A 24,197-nucleotide genomic window follows, 5' to 3' on the forward strand; every position below is an offset into this window, starting at 1 on the left:
CTTGCATAGGATGGAGGAGCCTCTTGCTGACTCCCATTGTTCTTTCCGCAAATATACTGCAATTTGGTCCCCATGGTTAGCATTGCTCGCCTCGCCCGAATTCATGACCATGCACATGCAACCTCCCGCTATTGCACCTTAAGCCCAACCTCTACGCCCATCCCCCTCGCTGTCTCATGTGGCTGACCTGCCTGGGTGACACACTGGGTGAGCTTGCTGCTGCGACCGCCTGGGGATGGTAAGTTGCTCTTTAAATTCCATTTGTGCTTGTGCTGTGGATGCTTCTCTTTTTCTTCCTGTACTTCTATACCCATTACTTCTTTCCTTCCCTTTCTTCTCTTCTCTCTCTCTTCCTCCCTTTCCCTGCTTCTTTTCTTCCCTTCTCTCTTTACCCTTTTCCCTCTCATACCCTTTTCCCCCCAACTCCCCCCCCTTCCCTCTCCCCCCCACCCTCCCTCCCCAACTTTTTACCTCCCTCTCCAACTTTTTACCTCCCTCCCCCTCCCTTCCGAGTGAATACTTGGCGGCTCAGATTACTTATATCAATAGAAATATGTATTATTGCCTGTTGATCCGACACTTGTTGCCTTTGTCATTGTATTACCACTCTTGTGTACTATTGAATTTTCATTGCAATGTTTTGCTCCACACTTGTCTGAGTGAAAATACAATAAATGTTTATTCTGAAAAAAAAGAACTAAACGCCACACACAATTCACAGGTTTTTTTTTAGCTTGCTTTAGTGAATAATTTTAAATCCACAGTTCTAATTTCATAGATAGTACAAAATCACCCAAGGTACACCTTCTATGCTAGACACTCTTCTTATAGCTGGAATTTTTTCAGCCCATGCTCAAGGCTTCCTCTGGCCAAAGATCCTTCCTCTCACGAAGGGGAACAGAGTGGAGCTTGCATTGACACTGACGACGTTTCAGAGGACACGCCTCCTTTTTCAAGTATCCCTATCGTGCTCCCTTCACCACATTAAATATGAAAAACAATCTCACGAGACCTCATTTCTAAGAACGAGAATAATATAGTTAAAATCCTACGGTAATTAACAGTAAAAGTAGAACAAAAAAGTTTTTTTCTTCTACAAATGCAATCTAGGAACAGTATACAGATGTATTCTCAATACATTCATTAAATGTCGACAGATAGTTCGCGCTGACACTGATGCTCCCTAACTACAACTCCTAGCATGCCTTTTTGGCTGTCAGTGCATGCTGGGAGTTGTAGTTTTGCAACAGCTGTTGGCACACTGGTTGGGAAACAAGGAGCTAGAGTCTGTTTCCTAACTCAGTAATTCCAACCCGTGTGCCTCCAGCTATTGCAAAACTACAACTCCCAGCATGTACGGTCTGTCAGTGCATTCTGGGAGTTGTAGTTCCGCAACAGCTGAAGGTTTGGGGTGCCCCCATGTGAATGTACAGGGAACATTCAACTGGGTGGGTTTACAGTGAGTTTCCTTCTACAAGTTTGAGCTATGGCAAATTTTCTGCCGCAGCTCAAACTCCCAGCGGAAAACTCACTGTAAACCCCCGCCAGTGTGAATGTACCCTAAAAACACTACACTAACACAAAATAAAAAGCAAAACTACATACACACCCTTACACATTCCCCCCTCCCACCCCAATTAAAATGAAAAACGTCTCAAAAGGCAGTGTTTCCTAAAGGGAGCCTCCAGCTGTTGCAAAACAACAACTCCCAGTACTGCCGGACAGCCATTGATTGTCCTGGCAGGCTTAGACTTTTGCACCAGCTCCTTGTACCCTATTGCAAATCCCTAGTTTAGGCCTCAAATGTGCATTGCACTCTCTCACTTAAGATCCCTGTCGTAGTTAAAGGCAACAGTTTAGGGCCACATATAGGGTATTTACGTACTCGGCAGAAATTCTGCTACAAATTTTGGAGGGATTTTTCTCCTTTTACCCCTTCTCTTCTGAGCATTGTAGTTCGCCCGCAGAGCACTTTATATCCACATATGAGGTATTTCCATACTCATTGCAGAAGAGATGGAAATACAATTTTTTGGGGGCTTTTTTTTCCTATTACCCCTCATGAAAATGAAAAATTTGGGGTAACCACAGCATTTTATAAAAAAAAAAAAAAATAAAAAAATAAAAAAAAAATATATATATATATATATATAATTATTTTATTTTTTTGTTATGTTCATTTTAAAGTTCGTCAATCATCTGTGGGGTGTTAAGGCTCACTGTACCCCTTGTTATGTTCCTTGAAGGGAGTAGTTTAAAAAATAGTGTGCCATGTGGTTTTTTTTTTTTTACTGTTCTGGCATCATGGGGGCTTCTTAAATGCGACATGCTGCCCAAAAACCATTTCAGCACAATTCTCTCTCTCCAAAAGCCCAATGTCGCTCCTTCCCTTGTGAGCCCTCTAGTGCACCCACGGAGCATTTTACATCCACATATGAAGTATTTCCTCAAGAGAAATGGGGTTACATATTTTGGGGGGTATTTTCTCCTATTAATCCTTGGGAAAATGAAAAGTTTGGGGAAACACCAGCATTTTAGTGTCAAAAATCTAATTTTTCATTTTCACTTCCCACTTTAACAAAAGTTTGTCAATCACCTGTGGGGTATAAAGACTCAATTTTTTTTACTGTTCTGGCATCATGCATCATCTGGCTTCCTAAATGTGATATGCCCCCCAAGAACCATTTCAGCAAAATTCGCTCTCCAAAATGCCATTGTCGCTCCTTCCCTTCTGAGCACTCTAGTGCTCCACATATGAGGTATTTCCTTACTCAAATGAAATGTTTGGGGGGGGCCTTTTTACCTTTCCCCCCTTGTAAAAATACGATAACATGATAGTGTAAAAAAAATTAGATTTGGATTTTTCTCCTCCTTTTTGCTGATATTCCTGTGAAACACTAAAGGGTTAGCAAACTTCAAAATGACAGTTTGAGTACTTTGAGAGGTGCAGTTTTCATTTTGGGGTCCATTATAAGGGATTTCCAACATAAAGATCCTCATATTCACTTCAAAACTTAACTGGTCCCTGAAAAATTCAGATTTTGAAATTTTTGTGAAAAATTGGAAAATTGCTGCTATACTTTGAAGCCCTCTGATGTCTTGAAAAAGTAAAAACATGTCAACTTTATGATGCCTACATAAAGTAGACATATTGTATATGTGAATCAATGAGTAATTTATTTTAAATGCCCCTTTTCCTAACAAGCAGAGAGCTTCAAAGTTAGAAAAATGCAAAATTTTTTAATTTTTCCTGAAATTTTCGGATTTTTCACCAAGAAATGATGCAAGTATCGACAAAAATTTATCACTAACATAAAGTAGAATATGTCACGAAAAAACTGTCTCGGAATCAAATTTATAAGTAAAAGCATCCCAGAGTTTTTAATGCATAAAGTGATAGAGGTCAGATAGGAAAAAATTGCTCCTGTCCTCAGGGCTCCGTCCTGTACCACATGTTTCTGCCCTCATAAGTGCATACCACATACCTACATCTAAGTAGTGTACTATTTTGTGCCTGTTAATCTGTCAAAGGCATACATACTGTTAAAGGACAGCCAAAAGTAATCACCGGCTGGTGTTTTACTCCAATACGTTTATTAAGTGTACAGTAGCGCATGTTTCTGCCCTCATAAGTGCATACCACATACATACATCTAAGTAGTGTTCTATTTTGTACCTGTTAATCTGTCAAGGGTCTAGATATTGTGAAAGTCCAAGCCAAAGTAACTACCAGCTGGTGTTTTAATAAAATAAGTTTTCTTAAGCGTTCTGTATCTAATTTTTCTGCCCTCATAAGTGAATACCACATACCTAAATTTGTGAATTTGTGCTCAGTGGCCACTAGGTGGCAGTGGTGTATTAAAATTAGAGCACTGTGTACATTTACGTTTTCATAAATGAATTTATGTTTGTGTCGGTAAATCTGGACACTTGACGGTTCCTTTTACCATCAGGTGAAAGGAACCGCCATGGGCATGATTTGTGCACCCACATATGCAAACCTTTTTTTTAGGGTGGTGGGAGAGCACTATTGTTTTTGGTGAGAATTTGAGTTTGTTCACAAAGCACATTTTATTTTGGGGAAGGTACATAGATGATATTTTAATTGTCTGGGATGGGTAACTTTCATTGTTTTCTGAATTTGTTAAAAGACTTAATCATATTATTGTAGACATGAAATTTACATCAGAAATTGGCGGAACAAGCTTAAATTTTTTGGATATCACCATATACATAGACGAGAACAATAAAAATCAAACAAACATCTATCGTAAACCGACAGCCACAAACTTTTTACACTGGGAAAGCTGGCATCCAGCATCCCTTAGAAGGAATATCCCTGTATGGCAATACCTTAGGGCAAGAAGAAACTGCTCTGAGGAAACAGCCTTTATAACTGAGAGTAACAACTTGAAGCAGAGAGGATATCCTGCTAAGCATATATGTCAACCATTAAATAGAGCAAGGAGGACAAATCGTGTGGAACTACTGGACAGTCAAAGGAAGGAAGGGGAAGGGGAATTTAATTAGATACCTATTCAGAAAAAATCTATGAGATTCTAAAAACAGACTGGCATATTCTTACATCAGACTCAGACCTGAAGAGTAAGGTAGGCCCAAAACCAAGTCTGACCTATCGGAGAGGACAAAATTTACGAGATCTTTTAGTTCATAGTCATTATAAATCTGAAGAGAGGAATCCAATGATGTGGTTACCAGCACAATCACAGGGGTCTTATCCCTGCGGACACTGTACAAATTGTAGGTATTTATAAAAACAAAAGAGTTCACTAATCCAATAGACGTCAGAAAATATGTAATTTGGGATTTCGTGAACTGTGGGACCCAAAATGTGATATACGTGGCACAGTGCCCCTGTCCGAAATTATATATCGGAAAAACAATTCAGGCGCTCCGGAAAAGAGTGAGCAAACATGTAAGCACAATCCGCACAGGAGCAGACACACTCCTGGTGAATCACATGAACAAAGTACATGCCAAAGAAAAATATTCCATTAAATTCTGGGGTCTAAGGGATATAAAGATTGGCGAAAGAAAAGGAGATGTTGATAAAATATTGCTAAAGGAAGAGACCCGCTGGATATATTGGCTATATAGTCAAAATCCAAAGTGATTAAATGAAGGGTTTGCATATTCAGCATTCTTAGAATAAGGAAAGACCTATATCTAATAGAATGTAGGCAGTGGTAAACATTGCCAGTGGATAAACCGGTGTCACTATACAGTAATTAGTATAGAGTAAAAATATAATTCATAAAAGAAATATATACAAAAATATGAAGATTAGAAAATGTCAGTACTCACCAAGGAGCATTCTGGGAAATGGCAAGATAGAACACCTATAAGAAAATAAAGAAAGAATAATGAACATAAAATAAAAATTACACAAAATAATAAAGAATATTGAATATAAAATAAAAATTTTACAAAATAATAAAGGTAGATTGAAGGATAATAAGTATGGCCTAGTCTAAATTTGTCCAATCTGTCTGTCCAATATATAAGAGGTAGACAAACTGCACAATTCATGATGAAAAATTTGCTCTAATTTAAGGACTGATCATATAGGTATTAAAATCATAAGTTTGTAAACAGTTATTGTCCCCAATACGACTGAAAAATCTAACTGTATCCTTACTAATAAAAAATGGAGGCCAACAATAAAAGCAAGTAAAGATTGCTACATACATGAACTTGTGAGTGAATAGGTGAAAAATAAACTTGGAAGCCATGCGCAATTGTCAAGAAGAAAAGTTACAAAGTTCAGAAACATGCGCAGAACTGGAGCACATAGGAAAAAGCAAAAAAGATTAAGTCCAAAGACATGTGCGTTTATTGGGAGATCATGCGCAGAATGCGTGAAAAGACTAAAATAATCTTAATCTAAAGTTACCTGACATGCGTAAATTACGGCGCTCATGCGCATGCCTTACCCGAAGAATCCTGTGATAGTAAAGTTCACTGACATCTGCCGCAACAAGAACCTAATAGGCGCATAGAGTGATCATGTGAACGAATGATAGTACAGGAGATGATATAGAAGTACCACTAGGAACGCTGATTGGACAATTAGAACGCCAAACAATTAGGAATACAATCAGCTTGTCTATAAATAACAGGAAGCCGGAATCCCTGACAGCCTCATGCCCTTTAAAAAAGCCATCTAATGGCGAAATGTCAGGAAGGAGGCTTCGCATTTTAGCTCAGCACATGGACTGCTGCTGCTGGTGATACTAGTCAGCTGACAGTATAATCATACACCCAGCAGTCCATTCATGAGTGTTGGACACAAAAAGAAATTCATTTATGAAAACGTGAATGTACACAGTGCTGTAATTTTAATACACCACTGCCACCTAGTGGCCACTGAGAACAAATTCACAAATTTTATTTAAAGAAATAAAAGTTAAGTTTTAATTTAGTGGGAGTCTTTAGTCAGGTTTATCCCTGAGAGGAGCAACTTCCCCAAGGAGTTTAGTGATTATATATATATATATATATATATATATATATATATATATATATTGCCCTAGGACCCCCAGGGGACCTTTCTGGTGGTTTTTTGTTAATTTGTCAAGGGCCTACATACTGTGAAAGGACAGCCAAAAGTCATCACCGGCTGGTGTTTTACTCCAATACGTATATTAAGCGAACAGTAGCGCATTTTTCTGCCCTCATCAGTGCATACCGCATACGTACATGTAAGTAGTGTACCATTTTGTACCTGTTAATCTGTCAAGGGCCTAGATACTGTGAAAGTCCAGGCCAAAGTAATCACCAGCTGGTGTTTTACTAAAATATGTTTTTTTTAAGCGTACTGTACCAAACTTTTTCTGCCCTCATAAGTGCATACCACATACCTACATCTAAGTGGTGTACTATTTTGCACCTGTTAATCTGTCAAGGGCCTACATACTGTGAAAGGACAGCCAAAAGTAATCACCGGCTGGTGTTTTACTCCAATACGTTTATTAAGTGTACAGTAGCGCATTTTTCTGCACTCTTAAGTGCATACCACATACCTACATCTAAGTAGTGTACAATTTTGTACCTGTTAATCTGTCAAGGGCCTAGATACTGTGAAAGTCCAGGCCAAAGTAAATACTAGCTGGTATTTTACAAAAATACGTTTTTTTTAGCGTATTGTGCCACATATTTCTGCCCTCATAAGTGCTTACCACATATCTACATCTAAGTGGTGTACTATTTTGTGCCTGTTAATCTGTCAAGGGCCTACATACTGTGAAAGGACAGCCAAAACTAATCACCGGCTGTTGTTTTACTCCAATACGTTAATTAAGCATACAGTAGTGCATTTTTCTGCCCTCATAAGTGCATACCACATACCTACATCTAAGTAGTGTACAATTTTGTACCTGTTAGTCTGTCAAGGGCCTAGATACTGTGAAAGTCCAGGCAAAAGTACTCACCGGCTGGTGTTGTACTCAAATACTTTTTTAAGTGTACTGTAGCGCATTTTCTGCCCTCATAAGTACATGCCACATACCTACATCTAAGTAATGTACTATTTTAAACTTGTTAATCTGTCAAGGGCCTATATACTGTGAAAGTCCAGGCAAAAGTACTCACCGGCTAGTGTTGTACTCAAATACTTTGAGTAGTGTAGTGCATTTTTCTGCCCTCATAAGTGCATACCGCTTACCTACATCTAAGCAGTGTACTACTTCAAACCTGTTAATCTGTCAAGGGACTAGATACTGTGAAAGTCCAGGCAAAACTACTCACCAGCTTGTGTTTTACTCAGATACTTTTTTAAGTGTATAGTAGTGCATTTTTCTGCCCTCATAAGTGCATACCACATACTTACATCTATACTTACATCTAAGTATTGTACTATTTTGTACCTGTTAATCTGCCAAGGGCCTAGATACTGTGAAAGTCCAGGCAAAAGTACACACCTGCTGCTGTTCTAGACAAATACTGTTTTAAGCATAGTGAAGCATATTGTACTCCCCTCATATACGCACTAAGTATGTCACGCAGAGAAGTGCCAGGACGTGCACAGAGGAGTGGCAGAGGCCTAAATTCATCAGGCAGAGGTCGCAGCAGACTTGGGGCGAGTGGCAGCAGGAGTCGCAGTGAGAGGCCTGAGCTCCCGGTATCAGCTAGCGGTCGTGTCTCGACCAGCAACCCATCTGTTGTCATCGATTGGTTAACATGGTCATCCGCTTCATCACAAGTGACATCTGACACCCCCAGTAAACAGTCGGAGGGTTCCTCAGACACAACCCTCAGTTGGTATTGCCCGGGAGCAGTCCCTGTCCTCCCAATGCCTCTGTCCTATGCTGTTCCCTTCCCTACAGAAGTATCTTATGCTGTGGGTTCAGCTCCACTATTCACTGAGGACAATCGAATAGAGGACACTCAGCAGCTACTGGCCAGCCAACAAGTGGAGGAGACAACCGTTACTTCCTCTGCTAGGCGGGCAAGTAGTGATGAGGAAAGTGACGTGGGAGGTGGTGTTGCCAGGGTTCAGGGTCCTGAAGCAGACACTGTTGAGGAACCTGAGGAGGACATCAGTGACCTGCAGACACTTGTTGATGATGATGAAGCCGATCGCAATTGGGAGCCGGGTGCAGAAGGGGCTTCATAATCATCAGGAGAAGAGAGTTGCAGGCTGCCCGTGAGGCCGCAGCTGAGCCAGTAAGGTGGTAGCATGGTTGGCAGTCAGCATGGTGGCAGAAGTGGAAATTCTGGAACCAAACGTATCCGGGGGAGACCACCTCCTTTACGGCCAGCCTATCTTCCCGGGAGGTAATGGAACAGTGGTTCCTGGAGACGGCGGCAGTAGCAGTCAATTAGTACGGACTGTTGGTGGAAAATCAGCCACTCTGCAGTGTGGCAGTTTTTCATCATGCATCCGGAGGAGTTTCACATAGCCACATGCAAGATATGTTGGCAGAAGGTAAAGCACTGCCAGGGTCCCCATTTTGGCACCATGGCCCTGCGTCAACATATGTTTCGCCACCATAAAGCGGCCTGGGAGAACCGTGGCTCCAATGTAGTGGTCCAGCCTGCTGCATCACCCAGTGGTACGCCGCTCCCTCTTCCAGCCAGCCAAGGCTCCACCACCTCAGCCGGAGGGAGCTGTGTGTCATACCCTCCTTCTGTTGCTCCATATGGTCCTGCTCCTCCTACTTTTAGTCAGCCATTCCAATAACAATCCATGGGCGAAGCTATGTCCAAGAGACAACAGTATGCACCCACTAACGGCGCAGAAGCTGAATGTGCTCCTGTCCAAGTTGCAGGTGCTGCAGTCCCTCCCTTTTCAAGTGGTGGACTCTGCACTTTTCAGAGAACTGATGGCTTGTGCCAAGTCGTCATTCCTTTGCGAAGAAGGCAGGACCAGCCCTGCAAAATTTTGTGGAAGACAAAGTGGGCCAGTCCTTGAGCATGTCGGTGTGTAACAAAGTGCACGACAGCGCCGACGTCTGGAGCTGTAACTATGGTCAGGGACAATACATGTCCTTTACAGCTCACTGGGTGAATGTGGTTCCTGCACAGCCACAACACCATCTTGGACAGGTCACGCTGCTTCCTCCTCCAAGCTCTCAGGCCATTGGTCCTGTGACAGTGTGCGACTGCGCCTCCTCATCCTCCACCGCGTCCTCAGCCTCCACTGCCCAGACAAGTCTCAGTGGCCCTTCAGCATACCATGTGTGCAGGGCACGGCGGTGTAACACTGTTCTTCCCATGGTTTGCCTTGGAGAAAAAAGTCACACAGGGGAAGCACTGCTAAAAGTCATTCATGAAGAAATCAAAGCATGGCTTACTCCACGAAAACTGGAAATGGGAACCATGGTGAATGACAGCGGGAAGAACATCTTGCATGCGCTGCGACTGGGAAGGCTGAGCCATGCGCCCAGCATGGCACATGTGTTCAATCTGGTTGTGAAGCAGTTCCTGAAGTGTTATTCTCATTCGCAAGACATCCTAACAATGGGAAGGAAACTTTGCATGCACTTCAGCCACTCGTACACCGCAAAGCACACCCTCTTTGAACTGCATTGCCTGAACGGTATCCCCCAACACAGTTTGATTTGTGATGTAGCACACGTTGGAATTCCACCCTCCATATGTTGGACTGACTGTACGAACAGAGAAAAGCCATCACCAATTTCTTGATAATCCAAGTGGATAGGGATACTCCCCTGTGTAACTTCAAAGTAATCCAGTGGCAGCTCATACGTGACACCTGCCGTTTGCTCAGGCCCTTTGAGGAAGACACATTATTAGTAAGTCGCCAGGATTACGGGATGAACTACTTCATTCCACTGCTTCATTTATGACAACACATGTTGGAAACAATGGCTGGTCAGGGCAATGGAGACGTGGCGCCTACATCTCACGGCCACATGAGCCCTGTGGGGGCTGAACTGGAGGAGGAGGGGTAAGGGCACAGTGGAGCACAGTTTACGCTTCACGAAATGGGTGGTTTTTCTAGTAATCTGACAGGAGTGGAGGAGCAGGAGCACCCAGAGGAGCTAGAGGGTTATGAGGAAGGCGAGACAGAGGATCCAGACATACTGTGACAGTATGCAGTCGAGAAGAAGGCAGGGAGTCTCTCCGAGTCACTTTCACAAATGGCACGATGGCAGCCGGATGACTTCTGGATCTCCACCTTATTGGACCCTCGATACTGCCACAAAATAGGGGCCTTTTTTACACCCACTGAGAGGGAGGACAGACTGACCTACCACAGAGGCATCCTATGTAGTCAGTTGGTCGATGCCTAGCGGTGCCATCGTCCGTCCTCTCGCAGGTCTGAATCGGGGGGCCCCATGCACTCACCTTCCACAGCCATGGCTGCTGGGGAGGGGGAGGGTGGCAGGATCAGTACCTGCTCCATCAGCAGCAGCCTGAGTCTACAGTCTTTGATGGGTAGCTTTCTTCACCAGCATAGTGAAGCAACTCATCAGCAGCAGGTACACCTGGAGCAAGACCTGAACCAGCAGGTGGTGGCATACCTTGACATGCCCATGCCAATACACCTTGAAGATCCACTGGACTTCTGGGCAGCCAAACTTGATTTGTGGCCGCAACTAGCAGAGTTTGCCCTCGAAAAGCTGTCCTGCCCGGCCAGTAGTGTGTCATCAGAGCGGGTGTTTAGTGCGGTGGGGCTAAAGTCACCCAAAGGAGAACTCGTCTGTCCACAAAAAATGTGGAGAGACTGACCTTTGTGAAGATGAATGCCTGATGCATCAGAGTAGATTGACCATGGTGACACAACACCAAAACTTCACAAATATGGATAGTGCCAAAGAGGGCCGTCATCAGGGGGGTACAACCCATACACCTGTATGAGGCCTGGAGCTTCAGGAGGCCCGGACGTCCCTTTTTGTAGGGCATGGGCCCCTTAAGAAACATAGCAGGGCCGGACAGGTCAGGGGCTGATGGGAGTAGAGACGTCATGTGCTCCGCATAGGCACGCACGTCTACTCCAATCACCTGACCTGTCCCTGCCTACGTCCCCACGCGATCTCCAGCATCCAGTGACAGGACTAGGAGCAGCAGCCTCACGCCATTGCATCGATCCCCGGCAGGGTAAGTAAACTGGCGCGGGGGGCCCAGGGGCGGGGAGGGGGGCGTATGGTGGTTAGGGGACTACAATGGGTACAATGTTATGTGGGTGATGAGAGGTGGGGGGTATTATGGAGGTGATGAGAGGTACAGGGGAGGGGTGTTATGGGGGTGATAAGAGGTGCAGGGGGTGTTATGGGGGTGATAAGAGGTGCAGGGGGTGTTATGGGGTGATAAGAGGTGCAGGGGGTTGTTCTGGGGGTGATAAGAGGTGCAGGGGTTGTTATGGGGGTGATAAGAGGTGCAGGGGGTGTTATGGGATGATAAGAGGTGCAGGGGGTTGTTATGGGGGGTGATAAGAGGTGCAAGGGGGTGTTATGGAGGGATAAGAGGTACAGGGGGTGTTATGGGATGATAAGAAGTGCAGGGGGGTGTTATGGGGTGATAAGAGGTGCAGGGGGGGTTATGGGGGTGATAAGAGATGCAGGGAGGGTGTTAGGGGGTTATAAGAGGTGCAGGGGGTTATGGGGATGATGAGAGGTGCTGGGGGGTGATGAGAGGTGCCGTGGGGGGTTGGGGGGTGATGAGAGGTACAGGGGGTTATGGGGGTGATAAGAGGTGTGGGGGGTTATGGGGGTGATGAGGAGAGCTGCAGGAGGGGTGATGAGAGGTGCGCGGGGGTTATGGGGTGATGAGGAGAGGTGCAGGGGGTGATGAGAGGTGCAGGGGTATGGGGATGATGAGAGGTGCTGGGGGGGGTGTGATGAGAGGCGCCGTGCGGGAGTTGGGGGGGGGGGTGATGAGAGGTGCAGGGGGGTTATGGGGATGATAAGAGGTGCAGGGTGGTTATGGGGTGATGAGGAGAGCTGCAGGGGGGTGATGAGAGGTACAGGGGGTTATGGGGGTGATGTGAGGTGCAGGGGGGGTTATGGAGGGTGATGAAGAGAGGTGCCCCCCGCACCTCTCCTCATCACTAGTGTTGAGCAGCATAGGCCATATTCGAATTCGCAAATATTCGCGAATATATGGACGAATATTCGTCATATATTCGCGAATATTCGCATATTCATTATATTCTCGTTCTATTTTCGCACATGCGAATTTTCGCATATGCGAAAATTAGCATATGTGAATATTAGCATATATAAAATTAGCATATGCGAAAATTCGCATATGCGAATTTACGCATATGCGAATTTTCGCACGCCAGTCTCACACAGTAGTATTACAGCCTTCTTTACATCACACAAGCTGGAAGCAGAGAGGAATGATCACTGTGATGTGTACTGTGAAGAAAAAAAGAAAAAAGAAAAAAAAAACGAATATTCGTAATTACGAATATATAGCGCTATATTCGCGAAATTCGCGAATTCGCGAATATGCGATATTCGCGAATAATATTCGAATTGCGAATATTCGCGAGCAACACTACTCATCACCCCCCATAACTCCCCCTGGTATATATGATGTGTATGCATGTGTGGCAGTATTATATTCAGTGGATATAGTGTGGAGCAGCATTATATTCAGGGTACAGTGTGTGGCAGGATTATATTTAGTGGGTACAGTGGATAGCAGTATTTTATTCAGTGGATACAGTGTGGGGTAGTATTATATTCAGTGGTTACGTTGTGGGGCAGCGTTATATTCAGGGTACAGTGTGTGGCAGTATTATATTTAGTGGGTACAGTGTATGGCAGTATTATATTTAGTGGGTATAGTGTGTGGTAGTATTATATTTAGTGGATACAGTGTGTGGCAGCATTAGATTCTGTGGATAAAGTGTGTGGCGGTATTATATTTAGTGGGTACAGTGTATAGCAGTATTCTATTCAGTGGACACAGTGTGTGGCAGTATTATATTTAGTGGGTACAGTGTATGGCAGTATTATATTCAGGGTACAGTGTTTGGCAGGATTATATTTAGTGAGTACAAAGTATAGCAGTATTATATTCAGGGTACAGTGTGGGACAGTATTATATTCAGGGTACAGTGTGTGGCAGTATTTTAAATACTGGGGGGGGGGTGCAAGTGCTGGGACCCCCCTTGCGGGGCCCTGGCAGTTTGCTGGAAGCTGACATCTGTACCCCGCAGGAAGCCGTGGCCGGCACACCCCCTCCATGTATCTCTTGTACGGCATGCCCCCCTTGCAGCCGTGCAGGAGATAGTGGGGGCCCAATTCTCAGACCCCCCGCTATCTATAACTTATCCCCTAGGGGATAGGGGATAAGTTATTTTTTACCGGACAACTCCTTTAATAGCACAGTGTTATACAACACCGCACTCTGCTCTAATCTAATTAAAAATATATAATTAGAAAATAAAATAATATTGGTGGCAGGCCATGGGGGGGGGGAGGGGGAAGTGGGGGGCATGGCCCATGCATTGAGCTGTGTGAGGGGCCCCGAAATTTCTGATGGCAGCCCTGGTGCCAAACAGATATAAGGCACTGTCCCCAGTTACAAACATTCCTCCGCATCAGACCTTTTTTCACCCACCTTCGTCACTGGTATTGCCACCCACCACACCACTCTGTCACCGGGTCACTTTCAGGACTCCTGATGCTGCTGCTGCCACCTCCAGGCTGTCTCATTCAGCCACTAAATGGTCTCTTCTTATGCTTCAGCCAACTACAGGCTGTGCCATTCAGCCACTATATGGTCTCCTCCTGTGTCAGCAACCTCCAGGCTGTGCCATTCAGCCACTATATGGTCTCTTCATGCTGCCACAAACTCCAGGCTGTGCCATTCAGCCACTATATGGTCTCCTCATGCTTCAGCCACCTCCAGGCTGTGCCATTCAGCCACTTTATGGACTCCTCATGCTTTAGCCACCTCCAGGATGTGCCATTCAGCCACTATATGGTCTCCTCATGCTTCAGCCAAATCCAGGTTGTGCCATTCAGACACTATATGGTCTCCTTATGCTGCCACAAACTCCAGGCTGTGCCATTCAGCCACTATATGGTCTCCTCATACTGATGCCACCTTCAGGCTGTCTCATTAAGCCACTACCGTATATACTCGAGTATAAGCCGAGTTTTTCAGCACGATTTTTCGTGCTGAAAACACCCCCCTCGGCTTATACTCGAGTGAACTCCCCCACCCGCAGTGGTCTTCAACCTGCGGACTTCCAGAGGTTTCAAAACTACAACTCCCAGCAAGCCAGGGCAGCCATCGGCTGTCCGGGCTTGCTGGGAGTTGTAGTTTTGAAACCTCCGGAGGTCCGCAGGTTGAAGACCACTGCGGCCTTCAACATCATCCAGCCCCCTCTCACCCCCTTTAGTTCTGAGTACTCACCTCCGCTCGGCGCTGGTCCGGTCCTGCAGGGCTGTCCGGTAAGGAGGTGGTCCGGTGGGATAGTGGTTCCGGGCTGCTATCTTCACCGGGGAGGCCTCTTCTAAGCGCTTCGGGCCCGGCCTCAGTATAGTCACGTTGCCTTGACAACGACGCAGATACGTCGTTGTCAAGGCAACGGCTCTATTCCGGGCCGGAAGCGCGGAGAAGAGGCGCCCCCGGTGAAGATAGCAGCCCGGACCACCTCCTCACCGGACCACCTCCTTACCGGACAGCCCTGCAGGACCGGACCAGCGCCGAGCGGAGGTGAGTACTCAGAACTAAAGGGGGTGAGAGGGGGCTGGATGATGTTGAAGGCCGCAGTGGTCTTCAACCTGCGGACCTCCGGAGGTTTCAAAACTACAACTCCCAGCAAGCCCGGACAGCCGATGGCTGCCCGGGCTTGCTGGGAGTTGTAGTTTTGAAACCTCTGGAGGTCCGCAGGTTGAAGACCACTGAGGGCGAATGATGAGAAGAGGATGATGAAGGGGGGGGGGGGGGGGTGGGGATGATGAAGGGGGGGGGGATGATGAAGGGGGGGGTTGTGGGATGATTACAAGGGGATGATGAAGGGGGGATGTGTGGGATGATAAGGGGATGTGTGGGATGATGACAAGGGGATGATGAAGGGGGGATGTGTGGGATAAGGGGATGTGTGGGATGATGACAAGGGGATGATGAAGGGGGGATGTGTGGGATAAGGGGATGTGTGGGATGATGACAAGGGGATGATGAAGGGGGGATGTGTGGGATGATGACAAGGGGATGATGAAGGGGGGATGTGTGGGATGATAAGGGGATGTGTGGGATGATGACAAGGGGATGATGAAGGGGGGATGTGTGGGATGATAAGGGGATGTGTGGGATGATGACAAGGGGATGATGAAGGGGGGATGTGTGGGATGATGACAAGGGGATGATGAGGATGTTAATGACGGGTCTGGATGATGACAGGGGGGGATGAGGTATTTCCCACCCTAGGCTTATACTCGAGTCAATAACTTTTCCTGGGATTTTGGGTTGAAATTAGGGGTCTCGGCTTATACTCGGGTCGGCTTATACTCGAGTATATACGGTATATGGTCTCTTCTCATGCTTCAGCCAACTCCGGACGGTGCCATTCAGCCACTATATGGTCTCCTCATGCATCAGCCACCTCCAGGCTGTGCCATTCAGCTACTATATGGTCTCTTCATGCTGCCACAAACTCCAGGCTGTGCCATTCAGCCACTATATGGTCTCCTCATGCTTCAGCCACCTCCAGGCTGTGCCATTCAGCCGCTATGTTGTCTTCTCATGCTTCAGCCACCTCCAGACAGTGCCATTCAGCCACTATATGGTCTCCTCCTACTGATGCCACCTCCAGGCTGTCATTGTGCTGCCATGTGAATCCTTGTTAGAATGGTCCTTTGTACTCCCACACCGGGGTCCGGGACACTAAAACTTGCGTCAGCCACCTCCAGGCCACTATATGGTCTCCTCATGCTTCAGCCAAATCCAGGCTGTGCTATTCAGCCACTATATGGTCTCCTCATGCTTCAGCCAAATCCAGGCTGTGCCATTCAGCCACTATATGGTCTCCTTATACTGATGCCACCTCCATGCTGTTTCATTCAGCCAATATATGGTCTCCTCATGCATCAGCCACCTCCAGGCTGTGCCATTCAGCCACTTTATGGTCTCTTCACGCTGCCACAAACTCCAGGCTGTGCCATTCAGCCACTATATGGTCTCCTCATGCTTCAGCCAACTCCAGGCTGTGCCATTCAGCCACATATATGGTCTCCCCATGCTGCCACAAACTCCAGGCAGTCATTCAGCCATTATATGGTCTCCTCATACTGATGCCACCTCCAGGCTGTCTCATTCAGCCACTATATGGTCTCTTCTCATGCTTCAGCCAACTCCAGGCTGTGCCATTCAGCCACTATATGGTCTCCTCCTACTGATGCCACCTCCAGGCTCTGTCATTGTGCTGCAATGTGACTCCTTGTTAGATATTGTTCTTTATACCCACACGCCGGGGCCGGGACACTAAAACTTGGGAGTTAAAAGTTCAATTTCAAAATGCTCAATTTCAATTTCAAAATCTTACATTTCTATTTAAAATTCTTAAAGGGGTACTCCGGTGCTTACACATCTTATCCTCTATCCAAAGGATAGGGGATAAGATGCCTGATCGCAGGAGTCCTGCCACTGGGACCCCCGGGATCTTGCACGCGGCACCCCGTTTGTAATCAGTCCCCGGAGCATGTTCGCTTGCATTGAGGGGCGGAGCATGATGTCACACGGGGGCGGAGGCGTGACGTCACACGCCGCCGGCCGTGTGGTTGCCGGTAATCAGACCCAGAGCGAACACGCTCCGGGGACTGATTACAAACGGGGTGCCGCGTGCAAGATCCCGGGGGTCCCCAGCGGCTGGACTCCCGTGATCAGGCATCTTATCCCCTATCCTTTGGATAGGGGATAAGATGTGTAAGCACCGGAGTACCCCTTTAAATTTCAATGGTCTCCTCATGCTTCTGCCAACTCCAGGCTGTGCCATTCAGACACTATATGGTCTCCTCATGCTTCAGCCAACTCCAGGCTGTGCCATTCAGCCACTATATGGTCTCCTCATGCTTCAGCCAACTCCAGGCTGTGGCATTCAGACAATATATGGTTTACTGATGCTGCTGGGCCTCGGTCTGTTATGGTAGCACTAGCTACCCTAAATCTTGAGTTTTTAGGGGTTGTGAAGCCCTAGTGTCTACTAATGCTGCTGCCAACTCCAGTCTGTGCCATTCAGACACTATTGTCGTGCGGTAATAACTCAATTATGAATTACGAATTATGGTCATAAAAATAATTATCAAAATTATTAAAAATATCAAAATTATGACCTGGTGAATTGTAGACACAGCCAATCAATACAATTCACATCTGAGTCCAACTATTTCCTCAGATATCAACAAGTTCTTTTTATGACGGGATGACATTAACCCCTTAAGGACCCAGGACGTACGGGGACGTCCCCGCACCCTGGGCTTTAAGGACCCAGGATGTCCCCGTACGTCCTGGCGTTTTCTGGTCCCTGCCGCACGCCGGCCAGAGATCGGAAGCGGATGCCTGCTGAAATGCTTCAGCAGACATCTAAGGCAAACGCCGAGGGGAGCCATGTCGGCCCCCCATGTCGGCGATCGTCGCAAATAGCGGGGGAAATCGCCCCTGCGATCTGTGGCGTTACCGGGCTGATCGGGTCTCTGGGACCCGACCGCCCGGTAATTTTGCATGATCCCGGTTTCACAGACAGCCAGGACCATGCTGAAGTGTAGGAGCGAGGTGGCAAGCCTGCCAGCTCCTCCTATCCCCTGCAATTCCTCGGTTAGCTAACCGACCAATCGCAGGGGGGGAGGCGGTTACTTCCTCCCGCCCTGCCCGGCCACTGGAAGTTCGGAGAGAATGGGAGGAAGACCGGACGATGCGGCGGGGAACGGGGGAACGCTGGGGCCCAGCCCCGGTACTTACCTCATCCCTGAAGACCCGGATCCCGGCGGCAGAGACGGCAGCGGTGGCGACAGGTGAGTGGATCTTCGGCGGCGTTGCGGGACCTTTGCAGCAGTCCAGACCGCCGTAAAGTGATCTGGACTGCTCCATCTGGTCCCCTTACACTACAACTCCCAGCATGCCCAGACAGCCCTTGGCGTCTGAGCCTGCTGGGAGTTGCAGTTTGGCAACATCTGGAGGTCCACAGTTTGGAGACCACTGTGCCCTTCCAGATGTTGCAAAACTACATATTCTCAGCATGCCCTTACTGTCCAGGCATGCTGGGAGTTGTAGTTCTGTAACATCTGGCCCTTCAGATGTTGCAGAACTACAACTCCCAGCATGCCTGGACAGTTTTGGCATACTGGGAGTTGTAGTTTTGCAACATCTGGAAGGGCACAGATTGGGAACCACTGTATTAGTGGTCTGCAAACTGTAAAAATTCAAAAATTGGGTCTACAAGAACATGCAAGTGTAAAAAAATTAAGATTGTGAATTCTCTCCTTCACTTTGCTGCTATTCCTGTGAAACACTTAAAGGGTTAAAACACTTACTGAATGTCATTTTGAATACTTTGGGGGTGCAGTTTTTATAATGGAGTCTTTTATGGGGTATTTCTAATATGAAGACCCTTCAACTCCACTTCAAAACTGAACTGGTCCCTGAAAAATAGTGAGCTTGAAAATTTAGTGGAAAATTGCTGCTGAACTTTGAAGCCCTCTGGTGTCTTCCAAAAGTAAAAACATGTCAATTTTATGATGCAAACATAAAGTAGACATATTGTATATGTGAATAAAAATGTTTTATTTGAAATATCAATTTTCCTTACAAGCAGAGAGCTTCAAAGTTAGAAAAAGGCAACATTTTCAATTTTTTCATAAAATTTTGGGATTTTTCACCAAGAAAGGATGCAAGTTACCACAAAATTTTACCACTATGTTAAAGTAGAATATGTCACGAAAAAAGAATCTCGGAATCAGAATGATAACTAAAAGCATTCCAGAGTTATTAATGTTTAAAGTGACAGTGGTCAGATGTTCAAAAAACGCTCTGGTCCTAAGGTGTAAAATGGCCTGGTCCTTAAGGGGTTAAGGACTCAGCAATTTTTTATTTTTTCCTCCATCCCTTCGAAAAATCATAAAGCTTTCAATTTTTCACCTACAGATCCATATAAGGGCTTAATTTTTGCCCCACTAATTGTACTTTGTAATGACATCACTTATTTTATAATATAACCTGTGACGAAACAAAAAAAAAATATTTGTGGGGTGAAATAAAAAAATAAAAAAGCCATTTCTATGCAGTGCACTTTTCGGTAAAAATGACACCTTATCTTTATTCTGTAGGCCCATACGGTTACAGGGATACCAAATTTATGTGGGTTTTACTTTATTTTAATACTTTATTTTAATAATAGTTTGGGCATTTACGCAAGCAGCGGTACCACATATGATTATTTAAATTTTTTATAACATTATTTTATTTTAAAAAAATGGGAAAAGGGGGGTGATTTAAAGAGTAGCTCCCACCATCTGTATTTTTTTTCTGTCCCTACCTATTGCTAAACTATCCCTAAACCCCTCCCTGCCTTTTAAACATTTTTTGCTACCTTATAAATAGCTGATATTCTGCTCTTCTCCCTAGCTCTGCCGGAAGCCGACTTCCCCAGCAGGCGCGACGTCACTGACACCTGCTGGGCGCCGACTTCCGCCCTCACTTCATCTATGCTGCGCTCCTATTGGGAGCGCGCATAGATGATCAGCGAATTGCACGGCAGGCTGCTCTGGGGTCTCCTCCTCCCTGTTTAGCAATGTAGTGTTATCCAGGGAGGAGGATTATAGGAGCATCGCTCACCTGCCGAGCTCACCGCCGAGACCCTGAAACAAAACAAAGTATGGGTAAGTGAAATAAGATCTCACTTACTCGAACAGGACATGTACAGTCCTGGAGCATCAGCTCAGCACTGAGATTCAGTGCCGTGCTGCCTCCAGACTGTACATGCCGGGGACAGCCAGTCAATGAGGCAGCTGCGAGGCCAGGCAGCCAATGAGCGCAGCCCCAGTGTTCGCAGTTCTCGCTCCTACCTGCCTGATTGACAGGCAGGGAGCGAGCGCAGCCTGAATGAATTAGGACCGGCCACTACGAGGAAGTACCCTAGGTTCCAGTTTTCAAATGTAAAATACACCATGTTAATACAAAAAATAAATAAATATGAAACTATGTTAGAGATATGTTGTAGTACATAAGTAGGTTGGTGACTGTTCCCATTTACACTTTTAATAGGAAAGGGGTTAATGAACTTTTATTCCATTTATTTTTACTGTTTACTTTTTTTTTTTAGCCCCCATAGGGGGCTACAACATGCATTCTTCTGATCGTTTACACTGATCAATGCTATGCCATAGCATGGCATTGATCAGTGTTACCAGGCGTGGAGCAGTAGATCACCGAACGGACGACAGAGAGGCAGGTAAGTATCCTCCTGTCGTCCGGAAAGCTGATCGGGACATCGCAATTTTGTCGCAATAGTCCCGATCAGCTCCGCTGAGCTGCTGGGATTCTTTTACTTTCGCTTTAGACGCTGCAATCAACTTTGATCAACTTTCTAAAGGGTTAATGCCAGGCATCGGCCCAATCAGCTGTGCCCGGAATTAGCCATGGGTTCTGGCTGTTCGTAGCAACCGGGACCCACCGGGTTTAACCCGTTCTCTGCTGGTGAGAACGGTTTAAACCCGCTAAACAGGGCCAGTGGGTACAGGTATGCCCTGCGTCCTTAAGGACTGGGAATGCAGGGCGAACATGTAAACCCATCGTCCCCAACAGGTTAAAGGGAATCTGTCAGCTGCATACCAAGTGTTACACTATGCTCTCCGGCCTCACACACTGGCCGTGATTGCATGGTCCCCTTACCTTCTGCTGCTGACGGGGCTGGGACTCGCATCCCGGGACGCGCTCGCATGCGAGCCTCAGTCCGTCACTCTCTGGGTGTTTCTCCTGCCTCTGCCTCCACCTCTCTGCTCCGGCACACGTGTCCCCATCCCTTAGGACGTGCGTGCGCCGGAGCTTTAAGATTTAAAGGGCCAGTACGCTCATTAGTGTAACCATCTGTGGCTTGTTTTTAAATTCCTCCACCCTGCTTAGTTCTCTGCCGGATCTTTGCTTGTGTGTTGCTTTGTGCCCAAGTGAAAGCGTTCCTTAGTATTGCCTTGCTGTGTACCAGATCTCCTTCTCTTGTGTCTTGACCTTGCTCCTTTGCCGCCTGCCTACTGAACTCCTGCTACGTCCCGACTACGCTACTGTGCCGCCTGCCTTGACCTACTGTTATCCTGACTACAAGTTGCTTCATCCCTCCTGTGCCTCGCATCTCCTCAGCCGCTTGTGTGGTCAAGCCATGCCAGGGGTAGCGACCTGGGTGTCGCCTGCAGCTGCAAGCCCATCCTGCTTTGCAGCGGGCTCTGGTGAACAACAGCTGCACCTTAGACTCCGCTCCCTGGTACGGTCCGAGTCATCTGCCACACAGGTCCAGCGGATCCACATACACCTGAGTTCCTGTCTTCAGAAACGTGAGCGTTACCCCAGATACAAGGTGCTATGGGAATAACATTAACCCCTTTTTCATTTTTGCACTTTCGTTTTTTCCTCCTCACCTTCTAAAAATCATAACACTTTCAATTTTCAACCTACAGTTTTTTTTTAAGCCACCAATTTTACTTTGTAATTACATGAATAATTTCACCACAAAATCTATGGCGAAACCAGAAAAAAATAATATTTGTGGGGCAAAATTGAAAAAAAACAACACAATTTTCTAACTTTTGGGGGCTTCCGATTCTACACAGTGCCCTTTTCGGTAAAAATGACACCTTATTTTTATTCTGTAGGTCCATACGGTTACAAGGATACCTAATTAACCTCTTCAGGACACAGGGCGTATGGATATGCCCTGCATTCCGAGTCCTTAAGGACCAAGGGCATATCCATACGCCCGTGGGAAATCCGGTCCCCACCGCTAGCCTGTTGGGGACCGGAGCCGGATGCCTGCTGAAATCATTCAGCAGGCACCCTGGCACATCACCCAGGGGGGTCCTGAGACCCCCCCCCCCCCCCCATGTCGGCGATCGGAGAAAATCGCATGTCAATTCAGACATGCAATTTTCTCCAATTCTGGGCTGATCGGGTCTCTGGTGACCCGATCACCCGGAAAATAGGGCTGATCGGAGCTGTCAGCAACAGCCCCGATCAGCCTAAAGGATAGGAGTGAGGTCGCAAAGCTGCGATCTCCTCCTATCCCCTGCCATTACTCAGAACGGAGTTCTGACCAATGGCAGCGCAGATCAGGGGGTTGCCATGGCAACCCCCGTTCTGCCCGCCCCTGGATGTTGAGGGGCTCTGGGAAGAAGATGGAGGCCATACCTGCAGGAGAAGATGCCTGGGGACCTGGGATCTTCGCTGGAGACTGCTGGATCTTTGCTCAGGTAGGGAATCGACAGTGGGGGGGGGGGGGGGGAATTGAAAGTGAAAGTAAATCGATCTTTACTGTGGCAACCACTAGGGGGGCCAAACTGCAACTCCCAGCATGCCCAGACAGCCAAAGGCTGTCTGGGCATGCTGGGAGTTGTAGTTTTGCAACATCTGGAGGGTAACAGTTTGGAGACTGTTACAGTGGTGCCCAAACGGTAGCCCCCCAGATGTTGCCAAACTACAACTCTCAGCATGCCTCAACTGCCCAGGCATGCTGGGAGTTGTAGTTCTGTAACATCTGTCCCTTCAGATTTAGCAATTTTCATGACATTTTTGAAAATTGCTGCTCTACTTTGAAGCCCTCTAATTTTTTCAAAAAGCAAAAGTATGTCCATTTTATGATGCCAACATAAAGTGGACATATTGTATTTGTGAAGAAAAATTTAATTTATTTGGAATATCCATTTTCCTTAGAATTAGAGAGCTTCAAATTAGAAAAATGCTACATTTTCAAAATTTTCATGAAATTTGGGGATTTTTCACCAAAAAAGGATGCAATTAACGCTGAAAATTTACCACCAAAATAAAGTAGAATATGTCACGAAAAAACAATCTCAGAATCAGAATATTCGGTAAAAGCGTTTTAACGTTATTAATTCGTAAAGTGACGGTGGTCAGAATTGCGAAAATGGCTCAATCCTTAAGGTGAAAAAGGGCTGTGTCCTTAAGGGGTTAATATAGGTTTTATTTTATTTTACTACTTAAAAAAATTACAACTACATGCAGCCAAATTAGTATGTTTAAAATTATCATATTCTGCCCCTCATAACTTTTTTTATTTTTCCGCATACAGGGATGTATGAGGGCTCATTTTTTGCACCGTGATCTGAAGCTTTTATCGGTACCATTTTTGCTTTGATAGGACTTTTTGATCACTTTTTATTCGTTTTTTAGGGTATACAAAATGCAATTTTGTACTTTGAAATTTTTTAATGTATACACCATTGACGGTGCGGTTTAATTAACATTATATTTATATAGTTTGGACATTTACGTACGTGGCAATACCACAAATGTTAATGTTTTTTTTTATGGGATAAGGGGGGTGATTAAAACTTTTATTAGGGAAGGGGCAAATTCACATTTATTAAGTTTTTATTTTTTTTACACAGCATAGCTTTTTACACATAGCATAGCATTGATCAGTGTTATCGACACTCTGCTGCTCCAGCCTGCTGAGCAGGCATGGAGTCGCAGATCGCCGATCGGACGGAGATGGAGGCAGTTAGGGACCCTTCCCCATCCTTTCAGCT

At 46.0% G+C, this 24,197-nt stretch overlaps 1 long non-coding RNA gene across 1 annotated transcript in view; it reads right to left on the reverse strand.

Annotated features, from left to right (window-relative positions):
* Positions 1-673: 673 nt before the first annotated feature.
* LOC130356933 (uncharacterized) overlaps positions 674-24,197 on the reverse strand; it is a 31,751-nt gene continuing 8,227 nt past the window's right edge. Inside the window, exons 2-3 of the long non-coding RNA XR_008889038.1 lie at positions 5,326-5,360; positions 674-1,019 (exon numbers count right to left, since the gene is read on the reverse strand). This is a non-coding gene — a long non-coding RNA (uncharacterized LOC130356933). The remainder of the gene's footprint in view (positions 1,020-5,325; positions 5,361-24,197) is intronic.

The sequence above is a fragment of the Hyla sarda genome, chromosome 2, assembly GCF_029499605.1.
Source record: "Hyla sarda isolate aHylSar1 chromosome 2, aHylSar1.hap1, whole genome shotgun sequence".
In the NCBI taxonomy this organism is placed as follows: Eukaryota; Metazoa; Chordata; class Amphibia; order Anura; family Hylidae; genus Hyla; species Hyla sarda.